Here is a 5,831-nt window from a genome sequence, read left to right on the forward strand (position 1 = left end):
ACTATTTCACTATATTAAGGGGAGAGGGTGCCTTCACACACATATTCGATGTGAAATATCTTCCGCCCCCAGCGGAGCGCTTCGGCGCCTCTGCGAAGCAAAACGCGGCATTCAAAAACAACAACCAAAATTGCCGTCGATTTCCTCTCCCTGCCCTGCAATGGCTGGAGCAGAAGGAGAGCGAGAGAGAGAATAGTCTCATTGGGTCAGAGGAATGGCAGTGGAGCGGGCTAATGGCGAGTAGGCTCGAGATCTATCAATTACACTAGCCAGGTCGCTCTCCCTATTGAACATTATTACTCTCTCACGTCGCCACTGCGGTTTCCGCGACAGCAGCAGCATCATCATGATGTTGCATCCACCAATTAGTCCGGAACCGGGTTATTCGGCTGTCTGCAGGTGGTCCGGTTTAACCTTACCTTATCCACTTCAGGGTGCGGTACGGTGAATATTCTATCATTGACGCAGCATGCTGGATTGCACTATTTCACTATATTAAGGGGAGAGGGTGCCTTCACACACATATTCGGTGTGAAATATCTTCCGCCCCCAGCGGAGCCCTTCAGCGCCTCTGCGGTATCAAAGTACTGGCATTCAAAAACAACAACCAAAATTGCCGTCGCTTCCACTGCCCTGCAATGGCTGGAGCAAGAAGGAGAGAGAGAGAGAGATTTTAGTCTCATTGGATCAGAGGAATGGCAGTGGAGCGGAGCTTATGGCAGTGGGCTCGCTCTGCTCCAATTACACTTGCCAGGTCTCTCTTCCGTTTGGACATTATTTACTCCGTCTCTCTCTCGGCGCACACATCGCCACCCTACTAGTTTCCGTCACAGCATATGCTGCGGCCTTTCAGTCGGGAACGGGGCTCCCCTTCGCCTTGCTGTCTGCCCAACTTAGCGGACTTGCGTTGGCTGATCACCCCGTCTTCGCGTCTGTGCCGGCCTTCAATGCAGCGCCCAACCGTCTCTTGACCGAGATTCATTGCACTATTCCACGCGCAAACAGCTACCCTAAATGTGCATAGACAACGCTCATGGTTCAACACGACCAGGGCGCAGTCTGGGAGCCGAGTATACTAAAAAGAGAGTTTAGCAGCCAAAACTCGTCAAAGCACACGTTGGGTTACCCCATCACCTAACAACGATGATGGCGGTTCCCACCCGTGAAATACACAACCTAACCAATATTGGGCGACGATGGCGCTCATGAGCCCACGTCCCCACAAACCGTAAGAGAAAGAGAGAGAGGAGGAGATGGGCCAATGTGCGGTCCCTCGCCCAATGTCTTATGCCTCGCTGGGGCAAAGAGAAGAGAAGAGGAGCGGATAAGGGAGGAGATTGGCCAACGTGCGGTCCCTCGCCCAATGTCGGCTGCCTCGCTGGAGCTGGGTAAAGAGGAGAGGAGCGGATAAGGGAGGAGATTGGCACACACGGTGGCGCTGCCGGCGCCGAGGATAGCAAGCGAAGGTGCAGTTTGATCTGATCATCTGGTTTGCTATTTCTCTAAGGCCAACGTGCGGTCCCTCGCCCAATGTCGGCTGCCTCGCTGGGGCAAAGAGAAGAGGAGAGGATAAGGGAGGAGATTGGCACACACGGTGGCGCTGCCGGCGCCGAGGATAGCCAGAGAAGGTGCAGTTTGATCTGATCATCTGGTTTGCTATTTCTCTAAGGCCAACGTGCGGTCCCTCGCCCAATGTCTTCTGCCTCGCTGGGGCAAAGAGAAGAGGAGCGGATAAGGGAGGAGATTCGCCAACGTGCGGTCCCTCGCCCAATGTCGGCTGCCTCGCTGGAGCTGGGGCAAAGAGGAGCGGATAAGGGAGGAGATTGGCACACACGGTGGCGCTGCCGGCGCCGAGGATAGCAAGAGAAGGTGCAGTTAGATCTGATCATCTGGTTTGCTATTTCTCTAAGGCCAACGTGCGGTCCCTCGCCCAATGTCTTCTGCCTCTCTCTCAATCTCACTATTTTGGCCGCCGTGATAGGCGCCGCCAACAACAGCAGCTACCTGGTTGATCCTGCCAGTAGTCATATGCTTGTCTCAAAGATTAAGCCATGCATGTGTAAGTACAAGCCGATTTAAGGCGAAACCGCGAATGGCTCATTAAATCAGCTATGTTTCATTGGATCTGTAAACCCACTTACTTGGATAACTGTGGCAATTCTAGAGCTAATACATGCAATTGGTCTCTGACCGCAAGGGAAGAGCGCTTTTATTAGTTCAAAACTGGTCGGGCCCCGGTCCGTAACCCACCTGTGGTGAATCTGAATAACTTCGGGCTGAGCGCACGGTCTCCGCACCGGCGCCGCTTCTTTCAAGTGTCTGCCTTATCAGCTTTCGATTGTAGGTTATGCGCCTACAATGGCTATAACGGGTAACGGGGAATCAGGGTTCGATTCCGGAGAGGGAGCCTGAGAAACGGCTGCCACATCTAAGGAAGGCAGCAGGCACGCAAATTACCCACTCCCGGCACGGGGAGGTAGTGACGAAAAATAACGATGTGAGTCTCATCCGAGGCCTCGCAATCGGAATGAGTACACTTTAAATCCTTTAACGAGTATCCATTGGAGGGCAAGTCTGGTGCCAGCAGCCGCGTAATTCCAGCTCCAATAGCGTATATTAAAGTTGTTGCGGTTAAAAAGCTCGTAGTTGGATCTCAGTTCCGGACTGACGGTGCACCGCCCGGTGTTTACTGTCACGCTCGAACAGCCCCGCCGCTCGCACGGATGCTTTGTCGAGTGTCCCGAGTGGCCGGAGAGTTTACTTTGAAAAATTAGAGTGCTCAGAGCAGGCTATTTGAATGGCCCGAATGGTGATGCATGGAATAATGGAATAGGACCTCGGTTCTATTTTGTTGGTTTTCGGAACCAGAGGTAATGACTAATCGGAACAGGCGGGGCATTCGTATTGCGACGCTAGAGGTGAAATTCTTGGACCGTGCAAGACGAACTACTGCAAAGCATTTGCCAAGATGTTTTCATTAATCAAGAACGAAAGTTAGAGGTTCGAAGGCGATCAGATACCGCCCTAGTTCTAACCATAACGATGCCAACTAGCGATCCGCCGGCGTTATTCCCATGACCCGGCGCAGCTTCGGGAAACCCAAGTCTTTGGGTTCCGGGGGAAGTATGGGTGCAAAGCTGAAACTTAAAGGAATTGACGGAAGGGCACCACCAGGAGTGGAGCCTGCGGCTTAATTTGACTCAACACGGGAAACCTCACCAGGCCCAGACACCGGAAGGATTGACAGATTGAGAGCTCTTTCTCGATTCGGTGGGTGGTGGTGCATGGCCGTTCTTAGTTGGTGGAGCGATTTGTCTGGTTAATTCCGATAACGAACGAGACTCTAGCCTACTAAGTAGTCGACGGATCTCCAGAAAATGGTGTCCAGTTCGCAACTTCTTCTTAGAGGGATAAGCGGCAATTCTAGCCGCACGAGATTGAGCAATAACAGGTCTGTGATGCCCTTAGATGTTCTGGGCCGCACGCGCGCTACACTGAAGGGATCAACGAGTTTTCCCCCTCCGAGAGGAGCGGGTAACCCGTTCAAAGCCTTTCTTGATAGGGATTGGGGCTTGCAATTGTTTCCCATGAACGAGGAATTCCCAGTAAGTGCAAGTCATCAGCTTGCGCTGACTACGTCCCTGCTCTTTGTACACACCGCCCGTCGCTACTACCGATTGAATGATTTAGTGAGGCCTTCGGACTGGCGCTCTTGGATTGTCGGCCCCGTTGCCCGCGAGGGTTTTCTGGGGTCGTCGCCTCGAGCTGACGGAAAGATGTCCAAACTTGATCATTTAGAGGAAGTAAAAGTCGTAACAAGGTTTCCGTAGGTGAACCTGCGGAAGGATCATTAACAGAGAGAAAGAGAACGGGGCGCTCTTAAAACTACTACTCTCCTGATTTGGGCGGTCTCGGGCTATGCTCTGGCAACTCCAGCAGGGAAAGAGGACAATCCCGGCCCCCGCACCAAAAATAGGTACCACGCTGTGGGTGGACCACACTCGGGCGAGAGCGCGAAGACCGGAGGAGGACGGACAGGGCTTTGGACAGCTGCCCGTCCGTTCCTTACTACCGGCGAATAAGCCTCTTGACCCAAAAAGAGTGAAATTCTAGTGTCAAAAAACAACAACAAGCCGTCCGGCCAAACCCAAACCACAAACTTGGGCTATATCTGTCAAACCCTTTCATCGAGACTCGACCTGTGATGGTTAGTCGCAAAAAGACCAAATGGCAAATACACAACTCTTAACGGGGGATCACTCGGCTCGTGGGTCGATGAAGACAGCAGCAAACTGCGTGTCGGTATGTGAATCGCAAGAATACCAGATACATCGACAAGTTGAACGCATATTGCGGCGGCGGCAGCCATATGAGCTTGTCGCCGCCACTCCTCTACGAGGGTCGGAAATATACATCCATCGGTTGCTGCGAGTTCGGTACCTGCTGACTGTCTCCCCGACACGAGGGTAACCCGAACCGAGCTTCCGCCTTGGGGTTTAATCGCCCGCGCCTTGCGCGAGGCGTGCCCTTAAAAACAAGCAAGCCTATCACTAGCAAGTCCATGGACTTGGCGCACCCACATTCAACCACAACAAAGCGACAGTTGTCGCCCTCGCAAATAACTGGAGGCGGCGCTCTTTTGCCTGCTGTCCACAGAGACACGAATGGGCGTCGGCCGCTCATGGCTGATGCTGCACATGTTCTAAGAGGCACTCCATCCCACGAAGAGGAAACGAAACCGGGTCGGATATCTTTTAAGTAAGCCCCGCCGGAATTTCGTCTATCACCTCGAAAAGAGTGCTTGGCATGCATTGCAGTGGAACCTAAATTGATGAGTGCGCCTGGGCCCGCAGTCTACCATGTAGTGGTGCAGGCAGAGAGATGAGAATGCTTGGGTGACGCCGTGCTCTTCCTCTCGCGCTCCTCCACCCTCTCCCACGGTCAGACGCGGTGTGGGCGTTCTCTTTGAGAGTTCGCCACGAGTCCACGTCTATCTCATGACTGGGAGGGAGGCAGGGGGAGTTCTCTCTAAACGCGTTAAAGACGGTGTTGCGCCTCATAACGGCGCTCGCCGGGATAGAGCACTAGTTCTGCAGCCGGAAAGGCCGCTCACGCCAATTAATACTGCGACTCTCGCTCTCTTTCTCCGGATAAACAAGTGCCACTGCTGTGGCATGCGGGAACGGGGAAAGAGGTCAAAGATTAAGCGGCAAAGGTGCGGCCGAGTAAGGGCGGAACACGAGCGTATATGCATTAAAACTGTGTGTGTATATGACTCTGCGAGAGATGTTCTGCTGGAACACTTTTCCTATTGGCTATTTACCACTCAATGAGAAGGAACGGAGTCAGGGGTGGGAGTGCCGGCGCCATGGCCGCTGGTACCCCGCGACAAGCCCCTCAAACCTTCCTGCCTGGTAATGTCGGTGGTGAAGAAAGTCGGTGGCAGAGCGTCTTCCGCTTCGTGGTTGGGGAACTTGTTCCCCCTAAGGATGATGAGACCACGATCGACCTCGTAGTAGGAGAGAGCTACCCGCCAAATTTAAGCATATTAATAAGCGGAGGAAAAGAAACCAACAGGGATTCCCTTAGTAAGGGCGACTGAACCGGGAAAAGCCCAGCGCATAACCTCGATATCTTCGGGCACGAGGGGTGTTGCGTTTCAGAGGGTCCAGCACGCCGTCCCATACCGTCTAAGTCAAGCTTGAAAGCGGCCACTGCCCATGGAGGGTGACAGGCCCGTATGGCGGCGCCCGTGAGGGTACAGATGGGACGGTCGGAAAGGGCCTCTCTGTAGAGTCGGGTTGCTTGAAAGTGCAGCCCAAAGCAGGTGG

The 5,831-nt window shown here is 53.5% G+C and overlaps 3 non-coding genes across 3 annotated transcripts in view; all 3 read left to right on the forward strand.

Annotated features, from left to right (window-relative positions):
* Window positions 1–2,001: 2,001 nt before the first annotated feature.
* LOC121860502 lies at window positions 2,002–3,853 on the forward strand. The gene has a single exon (XR_006087883.1). It is a non-coding gene; the product is annotated as a small subunit ribosomal RNA (ribosomal RNA).
* Window positions 3,854–4,240: 387 nt separating this feature from the next.
* On the forward strand, window positions 4,241–4,404 carry LOC121860501. Its single transcript, XR_006087882.1, has one exon. It is a non-coding gene; the product is annotated as a 5.8S ribosomal RNA (ribosomal RNA).
* A 1,101-nt stretch (window positions 4,405–5,505) lies between these two features.
* LOC121860503 overlaps window positions 5,506–5,831 on the forward strand; it is a 4,336-nt gene continuing 4,010 nt past the window's right edge. Inside the window, exon 1 of the ribosomal RNA XR_006087884.1 lies at window positions 5,506–5,831. This exon is cut by the window's right edge and continues 4,010 nt beyond it. This is a non-coding gene — a ribosomal RNA (large subunit ribosomal RNA).

The sequence above is a fragment of the Homarus americanus genome, unplaced genomic scaffold (genome assembly GCF_018991925.1).
Source record: "Homarus americanus isolate GMGI-L3 unplaced genomic scaffold, GMGI_Hamer_2.0 scaffold59779, whole genome shotgun sequence".
NCBI classification, from domain to species: Eukaryota; Metazoa; Arthropoda; class Malacostraca; order Decapoda; family Nephropidae; genus Homarus; species Homarus americanus.